Source organism: Neophocaena asiaeorientalis, unplaced genomic scaffold (genome assembly GCF_003031525.2).
Source record: "Neophocaena asiaeorientalis asiaeorientalis breed wild unplaced genomic scaffold, Neophocaena_asiaeorientalis_V1.1 scaffold93, whole genome shotgun sequence".
Classification (NCBI taxonomy): domain Eukaryota; kingdom Metazoa; phylum Chordata; class Mammalia; order Artiodactyla; family Phocoenidae; genus Neophocaena; species Neophocaena asiaeorientalis.
In genome coordinates, this window is record NW_020174273.1 from 1,159,081 (window position 1) to 1,171,864 (window position 12,784).

Consider the following 12,784-nt stretch of genomic DNA (forward strand, 5'->3'; position numbering starts at 1 on the left):
GGTACTAACACTAACCTGACTTCACCTTGCTTTTTTTGTCTGACCCATATTTTTATCTATGAGAATTAGAGTACTCAGAAGATTTTCTATGTCTGTGAAGAATTATGATCATTTTTTTCTAACAGTGATGGCACCTGCCTATAGGTACCAGCAAGAAACAAATGACTGGAAATGCACAGGGTAGCCCTTCCTGCAAGGGAAGCTTAACAATGGAAAGCATGTTCATCTTTCCTCCTATGATAAATTCAGAATTTAGTGTCCAAATAGCATTACCCATACATGCCATCCTAACTCCTAAGTAGTGAAATAATCAGAGCTGGGTTTAGCTGATAAAAGCTCAGATGAAGAATGTAACTTACTTGGAGTAGGCAACACCACCTATCATTTTCCTGGTTTCAAATGTTTAATATAGTTTATTGAAAGTGGAGTGGTCATGAGTCTTGTTCAATCAGGATATTGATCCAAGAAATTGATCCTCTCAGTTTGTTATTGTTGGCCCTTGCCCTGTTTTCTCTAATGGAACTAATGTGGCTCTGGGTGAAATGATTGGTGGACAATAGGATAGAAGCAGAAAACTTTGGTTACTCTCCTGCAAAGATATGGGAGTCCCTTGTAGGATGGAAGTTGATAGCTCTATAGGATATAACAAAGGTCAAACATGACACTACCTTAAAAACAAAAAATTAGGTGAGGAGAGTGGTGGTCTATGCAGCCTGGCTTTGTCTACTTTTCTTCAGTTCATCAGAGTACAAAGAGAGGAGCATAATGTAAACTGGCATTCTTTCCCAACAGGAAGCAGGTCAGGTTGAAGGAAGAAGCAAACTTGGACTTGCATTTGCCCAAGTATAAGAAGCCAACTTGGGAAAATGGAAGCAATCCCATGAAGCAGGAGCTGCCATGATTAAATCAAACTCTCAATGATATCACTTGAAAATGCAATATTATACAACTTAGCTTTTATGTTTATTCAATTTTTATATAATTATTTGATGCGGTTTTGCAGAACATACTTTCATATTATTATATAAAAGAATGAGCCCAGGGCTTCCCTGGTGGCGCAGTGGTTGAGAGTCCGCCTGCCGATGCAGGGGACACGGGTTTGTGCCCCGGTCCGGGAGGATCCCACATGCTGCGGAGCGGCTGGGCCCGTGAGCCATGGCCGCTGAGCCTGCGCATCCGGAGCCTGTGGTCCGCAACGGGAGAGGCCACAACAGTGAGAGGCCCACGTACTGCAAAAAAAATTTAAAAATGAGCCCAAGGCAGAGGTGGAATAAAGTACAATCCAATTCTGAGTGCAATTATCAAAAATGTGTGGTTGTGATTCCAGTTTCATAAGCAGGAAGAGCAACCCATCTTATGGAAAGTTGGAATAGTGACCTTAAACATTGTATCTCTGATGCTCCAGGAGGCTCACAACGCATAAATCTGAAAAACCCCACGGAAAAGCCTCTCATCCTAGTGGGGTATATGGAACAATCTCCTCTGAGCGCCAAGGGGAAGGAAGGTAAATTAGAGGTAACACTGGGTAAGTGGCATACCAGCAGCTATCTACTGCAAGAGCAGTGCAAATTTACAGTTAAAGGAGCTGATGAATCACAAAGAGTTTACACCACAGGCTGTTTTTATTCTAACCAGGTGGCTCAACCTCTTTTAATTGCCCTGGTCAGAACCTTACTATTGACACTCCTAGAGTATACTAAAATGAAATGGGAACCAGGAAATTTGCCTTTCAGTCCCCTGATAGTAAGTGGCAAGAAAGTTTAATTTTGGAGGAGCTGTTACACAACTAAAAATGCATTAGGGACACAGGAAAAACCAGGCCTCTTTACATAAGAAGACAGGTACAGAAATGTTCATTGAAACACTGTCTATAATAATTCAAGACTGGAAACATACTAAAGACTGGAGACATATTAACTGTCCAACGACTGGCAAAATACATTGTATGAATATTCATTAGAACATGATATAGAAGTTAAAATACATAAATTTGAGCCATGTGTTTCAAAAATCTTAATATTTGTGCCCAAAAAAGTTACAGACTAGCACTTCATAAAATGCCGCTTGAGTAAAATGCGCTATTTTATTTATAGATATATACATTTAATAATGATTTTAAAAATGCATGGGGGCTTCCCTAGTGGCGCAGTGGTTGGGAGCCCACCTGCCAATGCAGGGGACATGGGTTCGTGCCCCGGTCCGGGAGGATCCCACATGCCGCGGAGCGGCTGGGCCCGTGAGCCATGGCTGCTGAGCCTGAAATTTAAGATAGTACTTCTCTTGGAAGAGGCCAGGAGGTGAATGAGAAGAGAGAAAAAGAGGCACACAGGTGACAATTTTTTCTGTATTTTTATTTCCTCAAAATAACTGAAGCAGGTATGGGAAAAATGTCAAGATGTGATTGAACTTGGTGAACAGGTATTCACTACTATTTTCTATATTGTTCTGCATGTTTGATATACACTGTATAACAGACCTAAAGGGAAAAATAGCAACACAGTAGTAGTTGAGGACTTTAACACCGCACATATATGAATGAATAGATCATCTATACAGAAAAATCAATAAGGAAACATCAGCCTTAAACAACACATTAGACCAGGTGGACTTAGATATTTACAGAACATTCCATCCAAAAACTATAGAATACACATTCTTATCAAGTGCACATGAAACATTTTCCAATATACATCACATGTTAGGCCACAAAACAAGTCTTAATAAATTTTAGAGGGTTGAAATCATATCAAGCATCTTTTCCAACCACAGTGGTATGAAATTACATTCAGAAAACTAGAAAATTCACAAATATGTGAAGATTAAACAACATGCTACTGAACAACCAACGGATCAAAGAATAAACTAAAAGAGAAATCAAAAACTACATGAGACAAATGAAAATGTATGTTACATTGAAATGGTATGAAACGTAGCATACCAAAATTTATGGGACATAGCATCAGCAATTCTAAGAGGGAAGTTCATAGCAAAGAATGCCTACCTCATCAAACAAGAGACATCTCAAATAAACAATCTAACTTTACACCTCAAGCAACTAGAGAAAGAACAAAGCCCAAGGTTAATAAAAGGAAGGAAATAGTAGCAAAGATTAGAGCAGAAATAAATGAAATAAAAAGACAATAGAAAAGATTAATGAAACCAAGAGCTGGTTCTTTGAAAAAATAAACAAAATGAACAAACCCTAAGCTAACTCACCAAGAAAAAGAGAGAGAGAACTCAAATAAATAAAATCTGAAATGAAAGATATTACAATTTATACCACAGAAATACAAAGACTCATAAGAGACTACTTTGAACAATTACATGCCAATAAATTGGACAACTTAGAAGCAATGGATAAATCCTAGAAACACACAACCTACCTAGACTCAATCATGATGAAATAGAAAATCTGAACAGATTAATTACTAGTAAGGAGACTGAATCAATAATCAAAACTCTCCCAACAGTCAAAAGTCCAGGACCAGATGGCTTCACTGGTGAATTCTACTGTACATTCAAAGAAGAATTAATACCAATCCTTCCTAAATTCTTCCAAAAAGTAGAAGAGGAAGGAACTCTTCCAAACTCACTTTATGAGGCCAGCATTATCCTGATACCAAAACCAGACAAGGATGCCACAAGAAAAAAATATTATAGGCCAATATGCCTGATAAACATAGATGCAACAATCCTCAACTAAATATTAGCAAACTGAATTCAACATTATATCAAAAGGATCAGGGGCTTCCCTGGTGGCACAGTGGTTCAGAGTCCGCCTGCCGATGCAGGGGACACGGGTTCGTGCCCCAGTCTGGTGCTCCGCAACTGGAGAGGCCACAACAGTGAGAGGCCCATGTACCTCCAAAAAAAAAAAAAAAGATCATACAGCATGATCAAATGGAATTTATGCAAGAATGTTTCCACATCCACAAATCAATCAATGTGCTACACCCCATTAACAAAATGAAAGATTAAAAAAAATTCATCTCAATAGGTACAGAAAAAGCATCTGACAAAATTCAAAATCTATTTAGGATAAAAATTCTCAACAAAGCAGGTTTAGAGGGAACATACCTCAACATTAATAAAGACCATACATCACAAGAGGTAACATCATATTTAATAGTGAAAGGTTGAAAGCTTCTCCTCTAAGTTCAGGAACAGGACAAAAGTACCCACTGTTACCACTCTGATTCAACATGGTATTAGAAGTCCTAGCCAGGGCAGTTAGGCAACAAAAAGAAATAAAAGGCACCCAAATTGGAAAGGAAGAAGTAAAACTGACACTATCTGCAGATGACATAAGTATAATATCTCTATTTGCAAATGATATGAGATATACATATAGCTCCTTAAAGACTCCATGAAAAAAACTGTTAGAACTAATAAACAAACTTAGTAAAGTTGCAGGATACAAAATCAATACACAAAAATATGTTGCATTTCTGTATACTAATAATGAACTATCAGAAAGATAAATTTAAAATAACTCCATTTATGGGCTTCCCTGGTGGCACAGTGGTTGAGAATCTGCCTGCTAATGCAGGGGACACGGGTTCGAGCCCTGGTCTGGGAGGATCCCACATGCCGCGGAGCAACTAGGCCCGTGAGCCACAACTACTGAGCCTGCATGTCTGGAGTCTGTGCTCCCCAACAAGAGAGGCCGCGATAGTGAGAGGCCCGTGCACCATGATGAAGAGTGGCCCCCACTTGCCACAACTAGAGAAAGCCCTCACACAGAAATGAAGACCCAACACAGCAAAAATAAATAAATGAATTAATAAACTCCTACCCCCAACATCTTCTTAAAAAAAATAATAACTCCATTTACAATTGAATCAAAAAGAATAAGATACCTACCTAGGAATAAATTTAACCAGAGAGGTGAAAGACCTGCATATTGAAAGCTATTAATGGAAGAAATTAAAGAAGAACATTAATGAAAGAAATTAAAGAAGAACATTAATGAAAGAAATTAAAGAAGAACATTAATGAAAGAAATTAAAGAAGAAACAAATTAATGGAAAGATAGTCCATGCTCACGGATAGGAAGAATTAATATTGTTACAATGACCATACTACACAAAGCAATATACAGATTCGATGCAATAGCTAATAAAATTTCAAAGCCATTTTTCACAGAAATAGAACAAACAATCCTAAAATTTGTATGGAACCACAAAAGACCCCAAATAGCCAAAGCAACCTTGAGAAAGAAGAACAAAGCTGGAGGCATCACACTCTCTGACTTCAAACTATATTTCAAAACTATAGTAATTAAAACAGTATAGTACTGATATAAAAACAGACACATAGATCAATGGAATAGAACAGAGAGCCCAGAAATAAACCCACACATATATGGTCAATTAATTTATGACAAAGAAGTGAAGAATATATGAGGAGGAAAGGGCAATCTCTTAAATGGTGTTAGAAAAATTGGACAGACACATGCAAAGGAATGAATCTGGACCACTATCTTATACCATACACTAAAATGAACTCAAATGAATTAAAGACGTGAACGTAAGACCTGAAACCATAAAACCATAAAACTCAAATGAATTAAAGACTTGAACATAAGACGTGAAACCATAAAACTCTTAGAAGAAAACATAGTGGTAAGCTCCTTGACATAGGTCTTGGTGATATTTTTTGAATCTCGCAGCAAAAGCAAAAGCAAAAGCAGCACAAGTAAAAATAAACAAGTAGGACTACATCAAACTAAAAAGCCTCTGCACAACAAAGAAACCATCAACAAAATGAAAAGACAGCCTACTTAATGGAAGAAAATATTTGCAAGTTATATATCTGATAAGGGCCTAAAATCCAAAATACTTAAAAAAACTCATACAACTCAGTAACAAAAAACAACCTGATTAAAACGTGGACAGAATAACATGTTTATGTGAATAGACATTTTTTTTCCAAAGAAGAAATAGAGATAACCAACAGGTACATGTAAAGATGCTCTACATCATTAATTATCAGGGAAATGCAAATCAAAACCACAAGAGGTTATATCACCTCACACCTGTTAGAATGGCTATTACCAAAAAGACTAGAAATAACAAGGATTGACAAGGATGTGGAGGAAAAGGGTACCCTTGTGCACTGTGGGAATGTAAACTGGTGCAGTCACTATGTAAAACAGTATGATGTCTCCTCAAAAAATTAAAAATAGAACTACCATATGATCTGGCAATCTACTTCTGGATATTTATCTAAAGAAAAGGAAAACACTAACTTGAAAAGATATCTGCACTCCCATGTTCATAGCAGCATTATTTATAATAGCCAAGATATGGAAACAGCCTAAGTGTCCAACCAACGGATAAATGAATAGATAGATTATGGTATATGTATACAATGGAATATTATTCAGGCATAAAAAATGAAATATTGCCATTGCAATAACATGGATGGACCTCAAGGGTATTATGTAAAGTGAAATAAGTCAGACAGAGAAAGACAAATGATCTCTCTTATACATGGAATCTTTAAAAATAAATAAATAAATGAAAACGCTAAGCTCATAGATACACAGAACAAATTGTTGGTTGCCAGAGGTGGGGGAGTGGAGGATGGGAGAAATGGGTGAACTATTTTTGTTCTGGTTTTTTTATTTAAAGAAATTGATTACATTTTTTAAAATTTTACACAATCTATTTCAGAAAATAGTAGGGGAAGGAGCACTTCCCAAACTCATTTATGATTCCAGTATTACCTTGATTTCAAAACCAGACTAAAAAAGTATTTAAAAAGAAAACTATAAACCAATATCTCCTATGAATTTAGATGCAAAAATTCTCAAAAAATATTGGAAACTGAATCTATCCACGTGTAAAAAGAAATATAGACCATGACCAAGTTGGATTTATTCCACGGATGCAAGGCTCGTTCAACATTTGAAATTGATCAATGCAATCCATCATGTCAATAAACTAAAGGAAAAAAAATTGTATAATTTTATCAATTGATGCAGAAAATGCATTGGACACGAAAAAAGCAGGAAAAGAAAAAATGTGCTGTAAGAAAAATAACAGAAAACAGTATTGTGTTGGGGGAGGGAAGATTGCAGTGGAAGATGGCAACATATTTTTTAAATGGGGCAAGAAGCAGAACAAAGTTATTGATGATGGTCAAAAGATACTGTTTCTGGGTTTAGCAATTAGATCTGGGAGATGTCACTTTTAGAAGAGTAAATTGGAAGAACTGTACTATTATAACAAAAAGTCACACTATTCTTTTTATTATTATATTGTAAAATGCATTATAAAAGAAAACAAGGGCCAACCAAAAAGAATGTGTTAATGGCATCTTTTTTATAGAGCAATCAAGTCAGGAAGACATGTAAAAGTTAGATGTTTCACAGGTTGATGGGAGAGGAAATTCAGATTAGAGAGAGATGTATTAGAATTACTAGAATATAAATGTGTGAAGTTAGTGAGTTTAGATCAAAGTGTATAGACCGTGAAGATCTTTCAGGAAAATAAATATATGGAGAGAAAGCAAACAAAAGTGTGTACGTTTTGCCTTCGTGCAACCAAGAAAATGAGGTGATACATGAAAGTAAGACCAGACAGTAGGAGTTTAACCAAATCAGATTCCAGTTTCCCTGAAGGCTATAGTGTGCCTACATCCCTCCTGCTTGCCCTGGCTGGACTTCTCTCCCCCTTTCCACTACATTTTACTAAGAAACCACCTGAAAGGCAGTAACTAGTTATTCAAGGCACAGAAGTACTTGTTTTAGTTGGCAACACCTTGGAGAAAGGTGAGAGAAACCATTAGTGGGGATTTGTGATGAAACAAAAGGTCACAGGGAGCAGACAAAAGAGGAGGGCCTTGGCTGTGGGTGCAGGTCACCACAGTGGTCAGCATTGCTGTTGAGGAGACCCTTGACCTGGTGAGCAGCCACAAGATGGAATCCAGAACAAAATGAGACTTAACATCAGCCTTTCCACAAGAACTCACATTAGTCCACACCATGCACTCAGATACACACAGTTAGGAGGGGCAGCCTGTAGAGAACTATAGAAACCATACTTATCTCTAAGGAAGGGTCCACATCAGTTCCCCCATCATCTTCTCTACCCACTGTTCCTCATTGTTTTTTTCACAAGTAACAGAGCAGAACGTGAGACAAGAGTCACAAATGTTCATCCCAGCTCCACTGCTATGTGACCCTGAAGCCCAGTAAGGCTGAGTGACTTGATCAAAACTTCATAGGCAATTAATGGTGGGTCTCTTGTTAGTGTTCCTATAGATATAATCATAGACATATATCTACATATATAGATATACAGGTATAGATACAGGTATATAGATATAACACTACCCCTAAAAGCAACACGGAGTTTTTTTTCTGACACAAATTGATGAATAATTAATTGTCCCCTTCTCTTTTAGGCAGCTGAACTAACTAAACAAAATAGGTTTTAAGGTTTTTGTTGTTTGTTTGCTTACTGAATTAGCAAAGAGTCTTTGGGTATATTTTGCCTTTTTTTTTCCTGATGAACAAATTCCATGACACTGCAAAAAAACAAGAGATTTTCTGGAGTATAAATTTCATATCAAATATATTTTGAAAATTAAAAAGCCTTCCTGAAAATGACCAAAGTATTTTAATTGCATTCAACACAGACCATAATACGCTACCACATGGCAAAGGCCAAAGTAACTGGGATGGAATAAAATAGGATCCATACTCTATTCTTTCAATAAAAGATACACCATTGAGGGCTTCCCTGGTGGCAGAGTGGTTAAGAATCTGCCTGCCAATGCAGGGGACATGGGTTCGAGCCCTGGTCCGGGAAGATCCCACACGCCGTGGAGCAACTAAGCCCGTGTGCCACAACTACTGAGACTGCACTCTAGAGCCCGCGAGCCACAACTACTGAGACCGCATGCCACAACTACTGAAGCCCGCATGCCTAGAGCCCGCGCTCTGCCACAAGAGAAGCCACCACAATGAGAAGCCCGCGCACCGCAATGAAGAGTAGCCCCCGCTCGCTGTAACTAGAGAAAGCCCACGCGCAGCAACAAAGACCCAACACAGCCAAAAATAAATAAAAATAAATAAATTTATTTTTTAAAAAAGATACACCATTGAGAATCTTTAAAAGAATAGAATATTTGAGTCAAGCATTCTGGTAACAGAACGCTATTCTGTTTTAGCATTTATTTACTGGTGGTCCTCAATGCTGACTGTATACCAAGGTAGCTTTTAAAATTCTGATGGCAGGACACTGCCCCCAACCAATTAAAGCAGTCTCTTTAGAGTTGGGGACTAGGCAAATTTTTAAGGCTCCCAAGGTGATTCTAATATGCAGTCAGGGTTGAGAACCACTGATTTAGACACTGCTGTCCCAATTAATATTTAAACAGTCACAGCCCATTGGCTTCACTAATCCAGTTGTATTACAACTGGCATATAAAAGCTTATTTTTTAAATACCATATGAAGAGGAAGATCAATGGGCTCTTGAGGTACAAGTTACTCTGTAATCCTTCTGAGGCACTGTCCATTCTGGTAGTCCTCTTGTGTTTTCATTCATCACCTGTGCTTTTGTAGAACTGAAAGTGTTAATCCTTTTTCACAGACTCTACTGCAAACCTTAACACTGAATAATCCACTGAGTTGTGTGTTTAAGATCTTCGCTTCATTAAGTCACCAGATATTCCTGGCTGCAGAAGAGTGGCAAGATGTCAACCTGAGCTTTGCTGAGCCAAAAGAATTAGCTTTTACCGTATTTCTAAAGATGAACATGCTCTTAGACCATGTCCATTAGCCCTAATATTCTAATGAATATATGGCTTGACAGACACAATAATTGGCATAGTTCAGAGTGTAAGAGAATCAATTTGATGAATCAGAATAAGGTCAAGTAAAAGAAGAAACAAGGATTCAGTTTGCACATATTTCTAACCATAGTAACAAGAAAGATTAAATAGTATAAAACAAGATTAGGTAGACATTGATAATCCATCAATGTGGGGTTCCCTCACCTCATTAACACTAATCAATAAAAAAGGGGCTTTGCTATAAAACAGTGGCACTTGAGTTCCACAGAAGTCACTGCGTATCCTAGCAATGTCTTTTTTTTTTTTTTTTTTAAGAAGTCTGAGAATCTTATCTATTGTGGCTAATCTCTGGAATTTCTCACCTTATCTCCTGATTACTACCCAATGAGAAAGCTCACTTAGGACAGTCTAGGATTTTATTTCCCCATGGGTTTACCATCAACATTTTCCCTTTCAAATATCAGCCCTGACCTTAAATGGAGCAGGGCTTTCTCTGCTGGCTCTGGAAATATTTATAGCACTCAGGTATAATTCTTCTGATTGAAATACGTTTTGCTTCTACTCTTCAGCGAAACAATAAAGGTAGATTGCAGAGCAAGCCCTTTTATTCCTCCTGAAAGGACCTGCTGTGAACTACAAAAGCGAAATACAAAAGTAAATTGCTTCAAACTAACACGAATGTTGCTCGCTCATGCTGGGTCATACTAAAAGAGACTTCCCTCTGTCCTGGCAACAACAAAGAGGAATCTAATTCTTAACCAAGCTTGACATGTGTCTGGGACAAGATGTTAGTCATGCTTGGCTTCATCTTCTCAGGAATCTCTTGTTTAATTTAACTCAGTGACTTTGGATTGTGAAGGAGGAGTTGATCCAAAACTTGAGTTAGACAAAGGAATCTAAATAGGAACCTGAAACCATTCTACCTCTTCTAGGTTCTGACCTTACCATAATGAAGAAAAACAAATCAAGTTGGGAGAATGTGATCTCTTTCCTTGATAGAATCACAGATTTAAAGGTCAAAAAATGGAATGGATTGTGATAAGCTATTTGGAATTCATGAAAGATGTTTTTGATAACTATCATATGTCCTATTTTTATAAATTCAAAACAGATTTGCTTTGAAAATATGTGCAGATAGAAAATTGATGTGTCAGCTACTGACAGACAGGGATGGTGGGCAAAACTGCTGGGTTATAATGTTGGAACAGCTAAAATGATGCAGATTATATTTGACCTTCTTTAGTTACTCACATTTTTATTATTTTTATTTTTATTTTTTTTTTTTGCGGTACGCGGGCCCCTCACTGCCGTGGCCTCTCCTGCCGCGGAGCACAGGCTCCGGATGCACAAGCCCAGCGGCCATGGCCCACGGGCCCAGCCGCCCCGCGGCATGCAGGATCCTCCCGGACCGGGGCACGAACCCGCGTCCCCTGCATCAGCAGGCGGACTCTCAACCACTGCGCCACCAGGGAAGCCCACATTTTTATTTTTTGATGGGTCAATTAACAAAAATGTTTTGTGAGATTACTATGTTCTAAGCATTACAAGACACATTGAAGAATTATATGACCACTTCTACTTCACAGAGTTTAACTTCTGGTTGGGAAGCTCAAAACACCGCTAAACAAGTTATGAATTGTCAGTGGGAAAGACAAATAAGGCTATGTTTGAGGGAATTATGAATTATGGAGTCTAACATATTCTGTTCTATATTTCAGCCATTTTCTACTTCATAGAGTTCAGTGACAATTTGACCTTGCCCTTACTTTGGGACTGGTCCTCATACCCTTGGGAAAATTCCCTCTGTAAATTATTCTTCGTTTTATGTCAGATGAACCCAATCCAACCCAATCCTATATTCTCTGGTGGCTTTCACAGATTTTTTACCCCACTCACAGTGAGAAATGTATTTTACATGATGACAGCATACACACTATAGTCATATAACATCAAAAATTTTATGAATCTGTTGTAAGTTATACATCGTGAGACATTCTCTAATACTTTGTATTTGATTCAATTCTATTATATGGCCTTTAAAAAAAAACTGTTGATCATGACCCACTGAATTGATTTTACAAGCACCTAATGAGTCACCCTGCTACAGTTTGAATGGTATCACTTGAATCTAGATCTTTACCTTGAATGGACCTAGTGAAATAGAGCGTGGATTTAAGATCACACACTTCATATATAAATTATAACTGGCTTTCCCACAGGGCCTTTAAAAACATGAGTTGGCATCATAAGCACCTGTAAACATGGGTGATAGATATTTGCTCGAATCAACCCTAAATCCGTATGTCGTACCCTGTACTTTCAGCTTGAGTGGGTCAGAAATTTGTTTTCCAAGCCTCACCATCTTCTGGGCACTCCAATTTCTAACATTGATATTACACCTGAAGCTTCATTAGGCAAAATATGTTTTGATATCTGGCTTCTAGTGTTGTTACTTGGGGTCAATTTTTTTTCAAGTGCCCCTGGGCACAAACAATCCCTGCTGGCTTCCTTTCAGGCACCACAAATTCAAGGACAGACCTCTTCAATACACTTCTCTGTTGTAAGAAGATCTTTAAAACCTTTGGCCTTAGGATCCTAAAATTATAGCTGTCTACGATTGAAACTAAAAGTGGAGAGATAGAAGGGAAAGATAACCTGCTTGAATACTAAAGATTGAATATAATACTCAAATGTATAAAATTCATAATGAAAAGAATATCAAATTACTTTCAGTTTAAGGGCAGTAGAAATTCATTGTTTTAAAAAATAGACGCATATTATAGATATTCTGTGTTATTTCAGGAAAGATACATTTTATCACTATCTACATAGGGGACAGAACTAACCAACTTAATTAATGATAGATCTAGATTTGTTATAATTTGTTTAGCCTCATATCCCAAGTAGAAAATGTTAAGAAGGTTATGATTCATTCAGTAAATATTTATTGAGCACGAAGTACATAGCAAACACTATCC